The 19,615-nt window shown below is 41.2% G+C and overlaps 2 non-coding genes across 2 annotated transcripts; both read left to right on the top strand.

The window, feature by feature from the left end:
* The first annotated feature begins 4,594 nt into the window (after positions 1-4,594).
* trnag-ucc (transfer RNA glycine (anticodon UCC)) lies at positions 4,595-4,666 on the top strand. The gene has a single exon. It is a non-coding gene; the product is annotated as a tRNA-Gly (tRNA).
* Positions 4,667-15,781: 11,115 nt separating this feature from the next.
* On the top strand, positions 15,782-15,923 carry LOC148635016 (U4 spliceosomal RNA). The gene has a single exon (XR_015933426.1). It is a non-coding gene; the product is annotated as a U4 spliceosomal RNA (small nuclear RNA).
* The last annotated feature ends 3,692 nt before the right edge of the window (positions 15,924-19,615 follow it).

Raw genomic sequence — 19,615 nt, 5'->3', positions numbered from 1 at the left:
GTTTCCATTCTGTTTTTGATCCCTATTGCTCAATGCACAGTGAAAGCATTGCATACATGTGTCTGACAATGAGAAATGGGCCCCTGAGACAGTCATTTGCCTGTTTCACAAATGATCGTATTTTACTAGAGATTCTGTTTGGGATTCAGATGTGCATTCGGACAGCAATCCCTTTCAAGAAATGATACGTTCTGGATGAGGTCAAAGGTGCATCATTTGGACACTTTGTGGGCTTGAAATACAAAGAAAATCATGTTCTATGGTACAAGATAAATACAAAACTTAAGCTTTTATTATAATTAGATTTGTTTATAAAGCATAAGCAATCATTTATTACATTAATATATGTAACAATAACATTTTAGCATCATACGTTTAGTATATTTAGTCCCTAATGCTGAAAGAAATGATCATAGAACATGACTTCTAACCTTACCTGCGGTGTTTTTGATCCCTATTGCTCAATGCACAGTGAAAGCATTGCATACATGTGTCTGACAATGAGAAATGGGCCCCTGAGACAGTCATTTGCCTGTTTCACAAATGATCGTATTTTACTAGAGATTCTGTTTGGGATTCAGATGTGCATTCGGACAGCAATCCCTTTCAAGAAATGATACGTTCTGGATGAGGTCAAAGGTGCTGGAACACTGTATTTAGGATGTGTTTGCAGTTATTCTGTGTTTCTAGCTTCAACCCAGTGATATATATACAGTGCCTTGCGAAAGTATTCGGCCCCCTTGAACTTTTCAACCTTTTGCCACATTTCAGGCTTCAAACATAAAGATATAAATTTTTTATTTTATGTGAAGAATCACCAACAAGTGGGACACAATTGTGAAGTGGAACGAAATCTATTGGATTTTTGAAACTTTTTTAACTAATAAAAAAATGAAAAGTGGGGCGTGCAAAATTATTCGGCCCCTTTACTTTCAGTGCAGCAAACTCACTCCAGAAGTTCAGCGAGGATCTCTGAATGATCCAATGTTGTCCTAAATGACTGATGGTGATAAATAGAATCCACCTGTGTGTAATCAAGTCTCTGTATAAATGCACCTGCTCTGTGATAGTCTCAAGGTTCTGTTGAAAGCGCAGAGAGCATCATGAAGACCAAGGAACACACCAGGCAGGTCCGTAATACTGTTGTGGAGAAGTTTAAAGCCGGATTTGGATACAAAAAGATTTCCCAAGCTTCAAACATCCCAAGGAGCACTGTGCAAGCGATCATCTTGAAATGGAAGGAGTATCAGACCACTGCAAATCTACCAAGACCTGGCCGTCCCTCTAAACTTTCAGCTCAGACAAGGAGAAGACTGATCAGAGATGCAGCCAAGAGGCCCATGATCACTCTGGATGAACTGCAGAGAACAACAGCTGAGGTGGGAGAGTCTGTCCATAGGACAACAATCAGTCTTACACTGCACAAATCTGGCCTTTATGGAAGAGTGGCAAGAAGAAAGCCATTTCTCAAAGATATCCATAAAAAGTCTCGTCTAAAGTTTGCCACAAGCCACCTGGGAGACACCCCAAACATGTGGAAGAAGGTGCTCTGGTCAGATGAAACCAAAATCGAACTTTTTGCCCACAATGCAAAACGATATGTTTGGCGTAAAAGCAACACAGCTCATCACCCTCAACACACCATCCCCACTGTCAAACATGGTGGTGGCAGCATCATGGTTTGGGCCTGCTTTTCTTCAGCAGGGACAGGGAAGATGGTTAAAATTGAGGGGAAGATGGATGCAGCCAAATACAGGACCATTCTGGATGAAAACCTGTTGGAGTCTGCAAAAGACCTGAAACTGGGACGGAGATTTATCTTCCAACAAGACAATGATCCCAAACATACAGCAAAATCTACAAAGGAATGGTTCACAAATAAACGTATCCAGGTGTTTGAATGGCCAAGTCAAAGTCCAGACCTGAATCCAATCGAGAATCTGTGGAAAGAGCTGAAAACTGCTGTTCACAAACGCTCTCCATCCAACCTCACTGAGCTCGAGCTGTTTTGCAAGGAAGAATGGGCAAGAATTTCAGTCTCTCGATGTGCAAAACTGATAGAGACATACCCCAAGCGACTTGCAGCTGTAATCGCAGCAAAAGGTGGCTCTACAAAGTATTAACGCAAGGGGGACGAATAATTTTGCACGCCCCACTTTTCATTTTTTTATTAGTTAAAAAAGTTTCAAAAATCCAATAGATTTCGTTCCACTTCACAATTGTGTCCCACTTGTTGGTGATTCTTCACATAAAATAAAAAATTTATATCTTTATGTTTGAAGCCTGAAATGTGGCAAAAGGTTGAAAAGTTCAAGGGGGCCGAATACTTTCGCAAGGCACTGTATATATGCTCACTGATTTTTTGGTACATGCCCAGGGCAATAATCATTATGAGGATTTATTTCCATATGTGCTAGAGGTAGTGTTGTGAAATTCTTCAACACACTGGATCGCAGGTTTAAACCTGCACTCTTACTCCTTAAATACCAACAAATGCAGATATGTAGCAATCATATTGTAGCTGACACTCATTTGCCTGTTTCACAAATGATCATATTTTACTAGAGATTCTGTTTGGGATATGGATGTGCATTCTGACAACAATCTCTTTCAAAAAATGATTTTACCTTATCGCAGCTTTGCCCCTCTTGCCTCTTTGGAAAATATCTCCATCTTGTGGTCGTTGCTGGTAATGTCTAGACAATAGCTCCATCTTGTGGTCGTTGTTGGTAATGTCTAGACAATATCTCCATCATGTGGTCGTTGTTGGTAATGTCTTCTTATGCCCTTTTTTTATTTCAATTCTTTATTAGTTGATTCTAGAATCTCTACAATAGAGCTGAAAATATCAGTTTTGTAGCAGACAATATGACATTAGTTATAGTCCAATTAAGACTTTATTACCCTGTTTGTAACATAACAAATTAAAATTGATTAAAACTAAGTTTGGAACACCAGGGAACATAAAAAATTATTTTTAGGAAAACCATGAGGTTCTCTGTGTCCGATGCCTGCAAGGGGAGAAAGCTAGAATCCTTTGCTTTTTCAAAATTTGAAAATAAACATCATCAACAACAGCTTTCATTCCTAGGAGTGAAAAATAACCATTTTTGAAGACATATTAGTTTCTAAAACACTACAATAAAGTTGAAAACATCCGTTTTATATTACATTAATTTTTGTGAAATTAGTCATTTATTGCACTATTTTTAATAAAATCTCTAATTAAAAGTGATTAAAATTAAGTTTGGAACAACAAGGAACACAAAAAAAAAGATTTTAAGGAAAAAAATATTGTCTTCTGTGCCAGGTGCCTGCAAGGGGAGAAAGCTAGAATCCTACCCAGGCTCCTGGAGCTCTGTCCTAGCTAAAGGAGGGTGAATCCATCCCATTCAAAGCTCCATGAAAAAATGATATTTTTAAATTTGAAAAAAAAAAAACATTATAGAACAACATCTCTTGGTCCACAGAGTGCAAAAATCCAACTTTGAAGAAAATCCATTGACTGATCCCCGAATCCTGAAGTTTCTTCGCATGATATCGGGCTTGCAACCACTTTCTGGAAAATGATGAAAAATGCCAAAAATGAAAAAAAAGTTATCAATTCTAGAGCCTAAGAGGGAAATAAGAGAAATGTATATCTCCAAATAATTTTATGTGCTTCAGAAGAGCCCAGGAAAGTTTTTTGCATACATGAAACCACGCCCGTTTGCACGTAAGCAGACATGGTTGCACACACGACTGCATGAAAGCACGCGTGCATGCAAAATCATCCTGTTAAGCATTTGAAAAGCCGCACCACGGCGCACTTGAAATAGCTCTTACATTAGTGGTCGACACAGGAATCGCCTTTTTATTTACGCTCTTACCAACGCGATGGAAAGCAAAACAAAGCAAAGCAGAGCAAAACAAAACGAACAAACGCAAAACCCTCACGTCCCGCACTTGCATATAACGCCGTTACGTGCCCAAGCGGTATTGTACGTCATCCTAGCACTGCACCCCGGGGCGTACGGTATATGGGAATGAGCACACGCCACGAATCGTCTGAAATCACTCCCTACAGCTGTAAGGCGCCTTGAAGCGTGCACCCCCAACATTCTTCTTTGCGCATCTGTGAAAGGTAAACTCTTGAGCAAACTCTGAACCAGCTCTCAGGAAACTAATCCGATTAGACGTTACTTTGATTCATCCTTTAACAGTTTTCAGTCTCTGTCTTTAAACACCTTGCTCAGTCACATTCAAGCCACAAGTACTCTTCTCGGATGTTGCACAAACAAATCCTAATGTCTTGAAAGCATTGCAGCATGTTTGTGTCCCACTTCCCGTGGCTGCAGGACGACTGACACGAACGGACAAACACAATCTGTGGCGTTTAGCGTGACATAGTCTTGCAGGCATCGTGCTGTCTTACTGCAATACTATACCACTTGAGGAAACAGTCCATCTGGCCATGAAACTCATTTGAACGTCTAGCTACAGCAACTAACAATAACATGATTTATTCAGGATGTGTGGAATCAGCACGTCCCGGAGACAGCTTCTGAAATCGTGAGCATTCTCTGGTGGTGTCCTGGAGGGCTCCCCCGGGCATGTGTTGGTGGTATAGTGGTGAGCATAGCTACCTTCCAAGCAGTTGACCCGGGTTCGATTCCCGGCCAACGCAGTGGCAAGTGTTTTCAAATGCTGTCACAAGCCTTGGATTGTGACTAACAAAGCGAAGCCTTTTGAAAGAGCTAAAGCATTGCAAAACGGAATTGAAGGAGAATCTTACAGGGGATTCTGAGTGGTGTCTAAATAAATAAATTCACAGCGTCCGCGGATGGCATTTTGCAGCTGGAAGTAGATGTCGACGCTTTTTGCACACAGCACCAAAAAAGCGTCTTTTTTGAAGGTACAGGCATTGAGCATTGGTGGTTCATTGTTAGAACTCTCGCCTGCCACGCAGGAGGCTTGGTTTCGATTCCTGGCCAATGCAGTGGCTTTTGCAGCGAACGGCTCCATCACTTGCATCCCAACTTTTGCAACTCGCAACTGAAAACCCACTGAAGCTAAGCAGGTGTGAGCCAGGTCAGTACCTGGATGAGGGTGAGCTACAGGGAAAAACAAAGCTTCCAGCTGGAAGCGGTGTTAATGGTGCCGGCGGGGGGGCGCTCACCCTGAGGTCTGTGCGGGTCCCAATCTCCCAATATAGTGACGGAGAAGCTGTGTTGTAAAAGGGCGCTGTCTTTTGGATGAGATGTAAAACCGAGGTCATAGTGCTCTGTGGTCATTAAAAATGACCACCAAAACCTTTGACAAAAGCTCTTGGTAATTGATGGTCTTCAATAATGTTTCTCCTTTAGGTACATTTAAAATCAGCTGAATAATGCTGTGAAACCATGAAACTGCATGAGAAAGCCCGTACACTGAATTACACGGCTTTCTATTCAAAGGAGGACAAAAGAAATTCCCTGAGTTTGATTTTTTGCAGCACAGAGAGGGGCACTGTCACAAGGCCGGTTAGCTCAGTTGGTTAGAGTGTGATGCTAATAACGCCAAGGTTGCGGGTTCGAGCCCTGTACGGGCCATGTCCTTTTCTCCTCCCTTACCAAAGCTGTTAGGTTCCTTTCCGTGGTGAGATGGGTTGTCCTGCAACGCTGCCACACAGTGCCGACAGACAAGAGTGTTGCGGGAGAAGAGAAAAGTGTTTGAAGATTTAAGAGTGTCTTAGGTGGAGCCAAAATCAAGTGTCACAAATGCAAGTGGGAAGATTTCCAATGTTTAATATGGTCAAAATAAGCGGAAGTTACCAGCTGGTCCGGCACAGTCTGCCATGCTTTTGTCATATACTGTAAAGTGGTGTCGAACTGGAGCCTCACCATTTGCATATGTGAGGCTCCAGTTATACATCGATTGTCACATTAAATGACAAAAATGAAGAGAGGTAAAGCAGCTGGAGAGGTTTTCTTACAACTTTTGAGCTGACACAGTTTTGGAAAATGTTTCCTTCACGCTGCACTGTACAATATAGGCAGCCAAGAGTCTCCAAAACAAAACAGAATTGACAGATAGGAGAAAATTCCCACTCGTCCTGAAGTTCCCAAAATCCAGCACTGAGCGTAAACAAAGTGTCTAAGTAGCGTGGGAATGTTAAACCTAACCCTAGCTGGAGTTTGAGCAATCCAGCACTGAGAGTAAAAAGATGAGTCAAAGTAACGTCTAATCAGATTAGTTTCCTTAGAGCTGGTTCAGAGTTTGCTCAAGAGTTTACCTTTCACAGATGCGCAAAGAAGAATGTTGGGGGTGCAGGCTTCAGGGCGCCTTACAGCTGTAGGGAGTGATTCGAGACGATTCGTGGCGTGTGCTCGTTCCCATATACTTTACGCCCCGGGGTGCAGTGCTAGGATGACGTACAATACCGCTTGGGCACGTAACGGCGTTATATGCAAGTGCGGGACGTGAGGGTTTTCGTTTGTTCGTTTTGTTTTGCTCTGCTTTGCTTTGTTTTGCTTTCCATCGCGTTGGTAAGAGCGTAAATAAAAAGGCGATTCCTGCATCTACCACTAATGTAAGAGCTATTTCAAGTGCGCCGTGGTGCGGCTTTTCAAATGCTCAACAGGATGACTTCGCATGCACGTGTGCTTTCATGCAGTCGTGTGTGCAACCATGTCTGCTTATGTGCAAACGGGCGTGGTTTCATGTATGCAAAAAACTTTCCTGGGCTCTTCTGAAGCACATAAAATTATGTGGAGATATACATTTGTCTTGTTTTCCTCTTAGGCTCTAGAATTGATAACTTTTTTTTAGGATTCTAGCTTTCTCCCCTTCCAGGCATCGGGCACAGAGGACCTCATGGTTTTCCTAAAAATCTTTTTTCTTTGTGTTCCTTGTTGTTCCAAACTTAATTTTAATCACTTTTAATTAGATATTTTATTAAAAATAGTGCAAAAAATGACTAATTTCACTAAAAATAATGTAATATAAAACTGATGTTTTTAACTTTATTGTAGTGTTTTAGAAACTACTATGTCTTCAAAAATGGTTATTTTTCACTCCTAGGAATGAAAGCTGTTGTTATATGATGTTTATTTTCAAATTTTGAAAAAATCAAAGGATTCTAGCTTTCTCCCCTTGCAGGCATTGGACACAGAGAACCTCATGGTTTTCCTAAAAATCATTTGTTATGTTCCCTGGTGTTCCAAACTTAGTTTTAATCAATTTTAATTTGTTATTATGTTAAAAAGGGTAATAAGTTTCTAATTGGACTATAAATAATGTCATATTGTCTGCTATAAAACTGATGTTTTCATCTCCATTGTAGAGATTCTAGAATCAACTAATAGAGAATTAAAATAAAAAAGGGCATAAGAAGACATTACCAACAACGACCACAAGATGGAGATGTTGTCTAGACATTACCAATAACGACCACAAGATGGAGATATTGTCCAAAGAGGCAAGAAGGGCAAAGCCGCGATAAGGAGATTGCTGTCAGAATGCACATCCGGATCCCAAACAGAATCTCTAGTAAAATATGATCATTTGTGAAACAGGCAAATGAGTGTCAGCTACAATATGATTGCTACATATCTGCATTTGTTGGTTTTTAAGGAGTAAGAGTGCAGGCGGTTTAAACCTGCGATCCAGTGTGTTGAAGTATTTCACAACACTACCCCTAGCACATCAGGAAATAAATCCTCATAATGATTATTGCCCTGGGCATGTACCAAAAAATCAGTGAGCACATACATATATCGCTGTGTTGAAGCTAGAGACACAGAATAAGTGCAAACACATCCTAAATACAGTGTTCCTGCACCTTGACCTCATCCAGAATGTATCGTTTTTTGAAAGCGATTGCTGTCAGAATGCACAACTGAATCCCAAACAGAATCTCTAGTCAAATATGATCATTTGTGAAACAGGCAAATGAGTCTCTCAGGTGCCCATTGCTCATTTTCAGACACATTTATGCAATACTTTCACCATGCGTTGAGCAATAGGGATTAAAGATACCAGAGGTAAGGTTTAAAAGTGATTCTGAGGTGCAACACATCAGCGAAACAGCTAGGCATCTGAAATGCGGGGTTTGAGAGCCCTTCAGGGAACACCGTACCCTAAAGGTACCAGAAGTCCACTAGTATAAGCATTAAGTCACTGTCAGCCCTGTTGCAATGTGATTGCTACATATCTTCATTTCTTTGGTTTTTAAGGAGTAAGAGTGCAGGGGGTCTAAATCTGCGATCCAGTGTGTTGAAGTATTTCACAACACTACCTGTAGCCCGTCTGGAAATAAATCCTCATTCTGATTATTGACCTGGGCATGTACCAATAAATCACTGAGTATATATATATATCACTGTGTTGAAGCTAGAGACCTGTATGTAATAATATGATGCTAAAGTGTTATTTTCACATGTAAGAAAACCGGCTCAGGGACACCAAATATGTAATGTTGCCATAGCAAAATTAAATGTAGTGGCTCTCTGAAGGCACCAGTTCTGTAGGGTTTGGGCATTTACTGAGACAATTATTAATTGTAGCAGTAAATCACAAAGTTGATTCTTTTGATGGCTTTAGAATCCAACCATGTGACATAACTCAAACAACGCGCACACACAGGTACTAATACACGAGGATACATTTATTAATACATAAAATATGCATGTAAACCTAACAGATCTTATCGAGAGGGTTATCAGAATACAAAAGATATATATTCAGTCAGTTACGAAGTGTTACACATATCAAGAGGACATACGTTCAGTATATCATTCATTAAGACCGTTTCGTTAATGAACTTGGTTATAACTTCTACATTAGATACTCAAACAAGTACATAACTCTTAGGAATTAAATTGATATCAACTGGTTGGGATAACAATTGAATTCTCGAGCTGTAATGCATTGAAGTTGAATACTCATCCAATCTTTGGGGATTCAGATCTTCCTGCGGGCACAAAGAAACAGTTGCAGGCTGTTGCTGTCCAATCCGCGCTCTCTGGCTCCGTGCCAGGCTGTGCTGTGCGGCTTGCGACGCTGCGCTGCTGATGCTCACTGTGGGCTTTAACTAGCAAAGTTTGTGCACAGGAGAAAAAATGACTGTGGGTCCCAGCAAGTCAGGAAGAGGACCGGTTCGTTTCTGATGAAGAGCTAGTTCTGAATAGTGATTCAGCTGTCCACAGTTCCGACCTGTTCACGAGGCCTGCTGCTGGTGCTAACCTCGGGTGGATCCTCTGGTTATTCTCTGGCAACCTCCGCTCTAGACTCTTAGAACAAAGGAAAGTTCTGGCACTCGGACACACTGGCCGTTCCGTGGTTGTCCGGGCTGAGTCTCAGGATGGTCAGGAGGCGCGCTGCGAGAATGTCCTGCCCTTGGGAGCCTTCTGCTCCTGGGCCGCCCTGCCCTGGAATTCTCCTTTGAATTCCCTTTAGAATTGTCCACAGAATCCTCTGAATCCTCCCTTCTGAATCTTACTGAATCTCACAGGCTCTCTGTGTTGCCTGTTTTTACCTGGAGGAACTTCAGCTCATTGATTGGGTGAAAGTTCCATGGGCATCAGAGTCCCACGTGGGTTACTCAGCCCTACCAGTCCCTGATTGATTGATCAAGGTGAGATATGAGTCACTTAGTCCTGACACTTAGTAATGCAGTCCAGATGTCCAACTGGCACTCCCTAGACAGATAGGCGCCAATGGATGACCATTGATCATGATAGCCAGGCTTAGCTAAGTGCATCCCCCTTTGGGAGCTGTCCTAGGACCTTAAATCACCCTGCATGAATAGTCTCTCTGTGGCTGCACCACAGAGATGAACAGAGAAATTGGGCCTCATTTGGGAAGGCTCAGAACACTTAATTCTGCCTTATTAATAAGCCTCGCCGCTACACACATATATTAATATAATAAATGATTGCTTATGCTTTATAAACAAATCTAATTAAAATAAAAGCTTAAGTTTTGTATTTATCTTGTACCATAGAACATGATTTTCTTTGTATTTCAATCCCACAAAGTGTCCAAATGACGCACTACATGATATAAGGAAGATTATCACATGCATATCGGTATTATCTTTCTTACGAAAATGCATTCCTTTCATTACCTTTTACTTTTTAAAATGAACTCAAATTGTGTACAATGTAATAATTTAAGTAGAATAGATTCTAATAATATAATGATCCAGTGTGTTGCACTACTTCACTGCTTCACTGCTCTATGCCGTCTGGAAATAAATCCTCAGACTGCTTACTGCCCTGGGCATGTACCAATGAATTACAGGAGCACATCTATTTCTCACTGCGTTGAAGCAGGAGACACACAGTCTCTGCAAACACATCCTAAATACAGTGTTCCAGCACCTTTGACCTCATCCAGAACGTATCATTTCTTGAAAGGGATTGCTGTCCGAATGCACATCTGAATCCCAAACAGAATCTCTAGTAAAATACGATCATTTGTGAAACAGGCAAATGACTGTCTCAGGGGCCCATTCCTCATTGTCAGACATATGTATGCAATGCTTTCACCGTGCATTGAGCAATAGGGATTAAAAACACAGCAGGTAAGGTTAGATGTCATGTTCTATGATCATTTCTTTCAGCATTAGGGACTAAATATACTAAACGTATGATACTAAAATGTTATTTTCACATATATTAATGTAATAAATGATTGCTTATGCTTTATAAATAAATCTAATTAAAATAAAAGCTTAAGTTTTGTATTTATCTTGTCCCATAGAACATGATTTTCTTTGTATTTCAAGCCCACAAAGTGTCCTTTGATCTCTATTCTGTGGTAATCCACGATGACCCCGTTCTTCAGGTGATTCATCATGTCCTCCCTCGCCTGTTGAGAGGCCACCTGATCTCTTCTGCCGTGGCGTGCTTCATACACGCCCTCTTGAAGTGAGCAGGAAGCTGATCAAAAGTATTCAGGCACATCTTGCACACCAGGGGAATCCTCGCGGGTTTCCTTTGAAAATAAATAATACCATCTGTGTATAGAAACAAGCTAAGACTGATTTCTTAAATTATCCTTAAAATTCTCTCTCATAGTTTGAGCATAATGATTTTATTGCATTTATATAAGAATTGCTCATTGCTCCTAAATAAATAATGGTCTCAGTCACAGACTTTCCAATAGAAGCCATTGTGGAGTTCAGCAACTGCAGGTCCTAGAAGTGGGGAAGGAATTTTAAAAGAGAAATTGAATTACAATACAGAAGGAATGGCTGAGGGTTCACTGAAATGTATAAATATACAAATTCCAAAGACTGAGTCCATATAGAAACAACTACTTTTCATTTTCAGTATAAGAAAAAAAAAACTATCTTCCAAAGCATCATAAAATTGTCCCTTCTTCCAGACCCTACTTCTCTCTTGTAGTAGTACAGCAGACCTTTCCAGGTGAGCAGATCACAGAGTCCGAAATGAGCTTCCTCCATCAAGCAAAGTACCTGAACATGACTCTGTCTTCATAAAAGCGCCCCTGTAATAAAGAAATTAAATCCAAAATCAAGAGGGCAGTTGCCTACTGAAATACAAGAAGTCATCAATTTTAACCTAGCAACACATTAAAGGCTGCATCTATACAAGTGCGATTCTAGAAATGCTCACCAGATTACGTTTTAAGAAGGAACTGCGCCTCAGGTTCCGCCGAGATCTTAACTCGGATGGCAGGATTCAGAGTCCGGAGTGTGGACTGATGGCGAACGGAGGGTCCACATACTGTGGATCCCTCAGTGATCTTCCGCGTATTCAAACCGCCAGCGTGTGACTCCCCTGTCCCTGTGACCTCATTGCTCTGCTCTCTCCTCTGTGCAGCCGAGCCCGACTCACGGTAAAGTGAAAAAAAAGATGCCCTCAACGTGAGATTTACTCTGGAGCGAGGATAGATGTTACCTTTTTATCATTTAACAGGATGTATGTGATGTGGCGACTAGGTTCAATTTTGTATCCTCTTTAAAAGATTAAGGACTGGGGTGAGCGTGATTTACCACCCTTTCAGCTAAGAACCCGACTTGCACACCGTTTAAGCTGCATAGACTCGGTCATTTAACTCTTCTCCGTTAGCAGGGTTAAGGTTAAAGAAAAAAAAATAGCTGACTCCTTTTTTTTGCCAGCCGCTAGCGCTGATTAGCAAGGCTTGTATTTCATGTTTTGCAAGTTGCATCCATTTTAAGAAAAACAAGTCGCGTTAAAGACAGGAAATGAATACTTGCATTTAATTAAGTCTAGCCGTAGGCGGGGATCTCCTGTTTACTAGACAGGCGCTTTAACCAACTAAGCCACGGCGCCCCAGGAGTGTTGTCCTTTTGCAGCCACTTGGACACACCACTCAGACACATCTGCATTCGGTGTGTGCTCCGCCTGCTCGCTGAGCAAGTTGCCACCTTTACATACAATAGCAACATCGACACCAAGAGAAAGGATGACAAATGGCTTTTATCTGGAACTTTTCATGTCCAAGGAGCTCAATGTGCTTTCTGTGTACAACAGGGCCACTGAACTCCACACTGGCCACTGAACCACAGCAGTGGCTTGCTGGCTTGACATCTCCCAAGGAAAATGTTGAAATCACATCTGGAACAGGAAAATGACCCTCGAGTACGTGGGGAAAAAAAGAAAAAGATCATCTGGAGCGCGCCAACCCATGTCCGGACAGCCTAGTTTCGTCGACAAGGTGGCTGAGTGGTTAAGGTGATGGACTGCTAATCCATTGTGCTCTGCAGGCATGGGTTCGAATCCCATTCTCATCGCTCTCCATGTCTGACACGTGTGCCTGTTCGACATCGGCCCTCCTGTTGTTTGCTCCGGTGCTAGAGCCGTACATTTTCTAGCAGTGGCTGAACATGGTATAGTAGGCCAACGTCGGTATCGAGCAGTGACAGTAACTGCTGTCATTTCTTAATAATTTCTTATGCGCCCCATAAGAAATCGTTTGTCCCTGTTCAAAAGAGATTGTGCGATGTCCTGCGGCGTTCGTAAAGCAAACCTTTGACAGTTTGAAAAGAGGAATTTATTCTGCTTCCTGTGCGTGCAGTAGTTACAAAGTTGAACGTCTTTACACGATCTGCTGCAGTTTTCAGTGGGCGGGCTTTGTCAGATGGCTTGAAAAAACGCACTGTGTTTCGGCTCGGGAAACATCATGAGCAGTGTCCTGCATGTTTTCTGTGTATAGCTGTCTTTTAACGCATACAGAATTCATTCGAAATCATTGATTTCTCCAATTAACAAGGGTCCCTTTTTGAACCTGCGAGAAGCATTCTTTCAATGTAACAGATTTACTCCGGGGAAAGCCAGCATGACATTGAGAGTAGCTCAAGCTTTCAGCACCCGTATCGGACTGCGTGTATGCAGACACCGCTCAGAATCCCCTGTAAGATTCTCCCTCAATTCCGTTTTTCAGTGCTTTAGCTCTTTCAAAAGGCTTCGCTTTGCTAGTCACAATCCAAGGCTCATGAGAGCATTTGAAAACATTCGCCACTGCGTTGGCCAGGAATCGAACGCGGGTCAATTGCTTGGAAGGCAGCTATGCTCACCACTATACCACCAACGCACACCCACAGGAAGCCTGCAGGACACCACCAGAGAATGCTTTTTTTAATTTTTTTTTTATTAAACATAGAATTTACAAATACAAATACAACAAGAGGATCAGAGTCATGTACAAGAGAAAAAAAACGCAGCAGAAAAAAGCATTTAACTACCAGAGGTAATTAAGTAATTATGTGATCAAATTGTATATTTTACACGTATCATATTTTCCTTGCTTTAATATTTCTCAATTATTTATAAACTTTAGTTTCAACATGCATGTGTTTCCTGTAAAAAATAAAACTCAGCACACAGTTTTTCTTTTAACAACATTTCGAGTACCTCTGGCATTCATGAAAAAGACATACACAAAAGCAAATAACTAACTCTAAGACTGTCTAAACTATTGAGTTTTTCAAAGAACCAGAACTATAACAGTCCTTAACACTTAACTACACCATTCCAAACTAACACTAAAGAAACACTAGTATATACTGGTATAACAAATATAACCAAACATAATCATTAACTGAGCAGTCACTGGGAGCAAATCTCCTTCCCGTCCACAAAGGCCCTCGCTCCCACAAAGTAGGCTCTCCTCCCCTCTCTTCTGGCAGCTTCAACCTGGGGCCACAGCTGGTTCCTGGTGCTCCTGTCCGCGGCAGACAGGTCCTCTGCAAACCTCAGTTTGTTCCCATTCAAATACTCATTCCCCCTCGCCGCTCGCCACAGCATGTCCCTTGCCGTCCTCTTGGTGAACTGTATTATAATCGATCTGGGGCGCACTTGCCCAGACATGTTCGCTCTCCCGAGCCTGTGAACAAAGTCAATGGCCGATATTACGTCCTCCTGGTCCGGCAGGGTCCTTTTACAGATACCCTTCACTGTTGCAACAAGGTCCTTATCACGTTCCTCTTTAACTCCAAATAATTTTAAATTCCATCATCGACGGTATCTATCTACATCGTTCACTTTCAATTCAAGTTCTTTAATATGCTTTTCTTGTTTGGTATTTACTTGTTTAAGAACTTTTACTTCACTCTTTAAGTCTTCAACCTCTTTAAACACACAGTCCATGGACTTTTTAAGACTTTCGATTGCGACTGTATTAGATCAAATCATTTCCTTCAGCTCACCCATGCTCTGTGCCATCATGTTGAAGATGTTGGTCTGGAGCTCCTCCAGCGTCAGGTCGCCCCTTCCTCTCTTGGCTGCCGGGGTTTTCACAGGTGTGCTGGGCAGGGACTCCGGCTCTTCCTCTGGCAGCTGAGTCTCACTTGGGCTGCGAACGCTCGCATCTCAAGCACTCTTTCCACGTCCCCTCCAGCTGCTTCACTTTTCCCTTTAGTTTCCATCAATTTTCTTGTAGTGCTATACATATACGATTGAGGTTTCTTAGACTTCTCCTTCGAAGACCCAGCACTCTCTTTTCTTTTCCCAGTGTTACTCATATCGAAATTCTTAAACCTAAAAAAAATCGTTTTTTTTTCTTTCAATTATAACTGAAGTTTAAACAAGTAGTGTTAAGTCCTTATTTTTCTGTAGTCAAAAAAAGCAAAAATTAACATTCAGGTCATGAAAAACTCAAAAAAAATCCTCAACCACTAAACTTTACCTCCCACCTGAGCGCCATCTTGAACGCCCCTACCACCAGAGAATGCTCACGATTTCGGAAGCTGTCTCCGGGACGTGCTGATTCCACACATCCTGAATAAATCATGATATTGTTAGTTGCTGTAGCTAGACGTTCAAATGAGTTTCATGGCCAGATGGACTGTTTCCTCCAGCGGTATAGTATTGCAGTGAGACAGCACGATGCCTGCAAGACTATGTCACGCTAAACGCCACAGATTGTGTTTGTCCGTTCATGTCAGTCATCCTGCAGCCACGGGAAGTGGGACACAAACATGCCGCAATGCTTTCAAGACGTTAGGATTTGTTTGTGCAACATCCGAGAAGAGTACTTGTGGCTTGAATGTGAACTGTACGTGCCCGCCCCCTTTCCTCTGTAGTGCATGAGTTCCTCCCGGCATGCCCTTCGTCATTGTTCTGTCATCTTGTATTTAAAGGGTTGTATTTCTGCTGCTGAAAAGAATCAACGGGTTTCTTTGTTCCCAACGGAGCCCTTGTCTGTCATGAAATTCTTCAAAACCTCAAGCTAGAAGAAGACGACAAATATGAAGCGTTACAGCAACGACATGCCATGAGACGATTGATAACGATTTCCATAGGATCCCCGCGGTTGCCTGGCAACCGTCAGCTTTGCGCAGTGGCAGTATCGTAGCCTGTGAGGTTTAGCCGAGGCGGGATTATTGCTAGTTGAAAACTTTTCCCAATACCCCGCTTCCGCCGGTTTGCAATACAATCGGCGAAAGCAATTTTTGACAGTCTCGTTAGAGACTGAGCAAGGTGTTTAAAGACAGATTTGGTCATGGTGACATCATGGTAGAAAGAAGCGAGCTTGTTCCCAGTGGGCATTGATTCGTCGAATATACGTATATTTACGGTGAAATTACGGCTATACGTATATATACGTCGCCTCGAAGTATAATCAACGTCGAATTGCAACCGTAAAATTGACGACATTAACAAACGCATATATAACGTCGAAAACACATCTAACACAGTGCCTGGGGCTTTTTACTGTATGTATCGTGTGTGCCGCAACTAGGAGTATACGGCACTCTGCACAGTGTACGAAGTAAATTATTTTCGCAGCATTTAATTTACACGTGTATAATAAATATAGTAAATATAATAAATTAATTACTGCGAAAATAATTTACTTCGTACACTGTGCAGAGTGCCGTATACTCCTAGTTGCGGCACACACGATACATACAGTAAAAAGCCTCAGGCACTGTGTTAGATGTTTTTTCGACGTTATATATGCGTTTATTCATGTCGTCGATTTTACGGTTGCAATTCGACGTTGATTATACGTCGAGGCGACGTATATATACGTATAGCCGTAATTTCGCCGTAAATATACGTATATTCGACGAATCAATGCCCACAGCTTGGCATACAAGGGTTTTGCTGAGGGGGTCTTGCCACCTGCCTGAAAAAAAACAGTAAAATGTTTGAGTGCCTATAGAGTTTCTATTTTTATTTTCTTGACAAAAGTCCCCCATCAGTGCGCGGTGCCCGAGGAAAAATCTGTAGGGGGGCGTCTGAAATTCTGAGGGGGGAGTGATATTTCGGTTGAAACGGAGCTGTACAGTGCAGCTACCCAAATGAAATCTCGCAGCTATGCCATTGATTAGTGCTTCATGATAGAAGATAACGACTAGCAATCTGGTATTTGCGATGAAGTTCAGTTTCACATTTTTCGTCACTCTCAAGGTTTGTATTGCCTGGAGCGAAAAGTACCATAAGCGTTCATTTTTGCAGCTACATGGACGTTCTGAATCGTTAAGAAAAAAATGTTGTAAAACCAACAGAAAGCACAGACTGCTATAACTAGTCCTAGTTATATAACGATTTTAAGTATAATGATAAACTACTGCAAGGAATCGGTCCACCTGAGCAAACAGGATCGTAATGTTGACACTCAATAATATGTGCAGTTCCTGGACGGATAGCCCTCCTGCCCATCAAACAGACTGAGTGACTGTTCGTGTCATTTAGTGTTGTCTGACCATTGACAAAGTACAACTATTTTTTTAGGGTGCAAATTAAGTTAGGTAAAACTTTTTGCCCAAAACTGAAGGGGGGACATTCCCCCCTCCCCCCGTGATGCCAGGCCTGTCCCCATCCTATTCCATAATGTCATTATATATAATACCATACAACAGTGACCGATCCTTACTTATTGCATGCGTTAAAATTGCACATCAGCTCATAGCAGCGATGTATTATCAATGTTAAATTTCAACCATAATATCGACAACATTAATAAACGCATACGTTGAGAAAATATCGAACCCAGCATATTTTCCGGTTATATACCACAATGCATTGCTAGTATTCGTTGGTCACCATTTTGGACACGTTTTTCAAACGTAGAAGTATATCCGCAAATGTCTCAGCAATCCTCTTTTGACGAGTAAGTATGAACAATAATAATACTATCTGAATACATACAGATCTTTCTTAATATTATTTTGATTAAAATAGTATGTGAATAAGCAAAAAAATGGCACATAAAATAGTGTGAATGGGGAAGATGACACAAAATCGTTTTGCCGTTTTTCTTATTCTTATTCTATGTTGTACTTTCAAACTTTGGGTACTCTTTAATTAGGACAGACTTTATTGCTCAACTGCTATGATGCAAGCCAAATTTTATACATTTATTTCAGCTTTGAGCTTAGTAAACCGTTCATTTTTTAGATTATACTAAAGAAGATATTAATCATCATTTATTTGGGAAGTAATATTATATAATTTTCTCCTAGCTGCGGTGCTGAAGTCCCACCCTACATCAACAGAAAAAGAAATAAAGGAGCACGCAATGTGTTACTTGAAGAATGCATATGCAAGGCAGGGGGCCAGGAGATCTGGACTCTGAAAATAATAGGTTTTTGGTTCTAACTGTTAGGACAATTAGACAGGGTTTGCAAATAGTGGACAAAAATCGTCTTAACTTCCATTGTAATATTTTATATTTTATGTAATATTTTTTTCTTGGAAATATAGAAGTTGTACATTTTAAAATGTATATTTGAATCAAAATGTGGTTTTGAGTTAGTGTGTTAATGTAATTAGTTTTGTGTTTGTCATTACTATACTGTATATTGCCATGTTACCAGAATTTGTAGCTGAAGTTTAAGACTAGTTGTGTTTTTATGATTATTGCCCATATGTTGATTGTTGATTGATTGTATACAATGTATAATTTGAAATACATATGTTTCAGGTGTGAATGTGTATTTTCAGAATACATTTCTAAACCTAATCATTGGCTTGTTTTACTTGTTTCTACACCTATAAAATCTATCTTTGATGTATAATAGACCTCTACCCATATACGTATAATAGACCTCTAATGTTATCCGTATAATAGACCTCTAACCATATACGTATAATAGACCTCTAAAGTTATACGTATAATAGACCTCTAACCATATACGTATAATAGACCTCTAAAGTTATCCGGAACTCCAACCATATATGTATAATAGTCCTCTAAATTTATCCGTATAATAGAACTCCAACCATTTATGTATAATGAACGTCTAAATATAGACGTATAATTGACGTTTAACTTTAGACGTATATTAGAATTTCATTCTAGACGAATTGTAGACCACATTTAGACGTCTAAGATATGCGTTTAATAGACGTATATTATACGTCTTTTGCCCAATGGGTTACGTCTCAACAGAAACGCTCTTTAGCTCTTTCAACGTTATGCAGAGAACAGCGTCTGTCGAGATCACTTTTGAGTCAGCGCGAAACGACGTGTGCTGTCAGTTTGATTTCATATTGCTCGTAGCGGCGCCCGGCTTTTGTCTGTCAAACGTTAGGTTGCGCTTCTTCATGCTGCATCGTCGGCATGAGTGGAGCTTTATAAACGTCTGTACTTACTGCGCCCCATAAGAAATCGTTTGTCCCCGTTCAAAAGAGATTGTGCGATGTCCTGCAGCAAACCTTTGACAGTTTGAAAAGAGGAATTTATTCTGCTTCCTGTGCGTGCAGTAGTTACAAAGTTGAACGCCTTTACACGATCTGCTGCAGTTTTCAGTGGGCGGGCTTTGTCAAATGGCTTGGAAAAACGCACTGTGTTTCGGCTCGGGAAACATCATGAGCAGTGTCCTGCATGTTTTCTGTGTATAGCTGTCTTTTAACGCATACAGAATTCATTCGAAATCATTGATTTCTCCAATTAACAAGGGTCCCTTAAAGGATGAGTCAAAGTAACGTCTAATCGGATTAGTTTCCTTAGAGCTGGTTCAGAGTTTGCTCAAGAGTTTACCTTTCACAGATGCGCAAAGAAGAACGTTGGGGGTGCACGCTTCAAGGTGCCTTACAGCTGTAGGGAGTGATTCGTGGCGTGTGCTCGTTCCCGTATACCGTACGACCCGGGGTGCAGTGCTAGGATGACGTACAATACCGCTTGGGCACGTAACAGCGTTATATGCAAGTGC

The sequence above is a fragment of the Lepisosteus platostomus genome, unplaced genomic scaffold (genome assembly GCF_059453375.1).
Source record: "Lepisosteus platostomus isolate fLepPlt1 unplaced genomic scaffold, fLepPlt1.hap1 Scaffold_30_H1, whole genome shotgun sequence".
NCBI classification, from domain to species: domain Eukaryota; kingdom Metazoa; phylum Chordata; class Actinopteri; order Semionotiformes; family Lepisosteidae; genus Lepisosteus; species Lepisosteus platostomus.
Note: the sequence above shows the minus strand (reverse complement) of the source record. Positions and strands in the feature narration are given on the sequence as shown.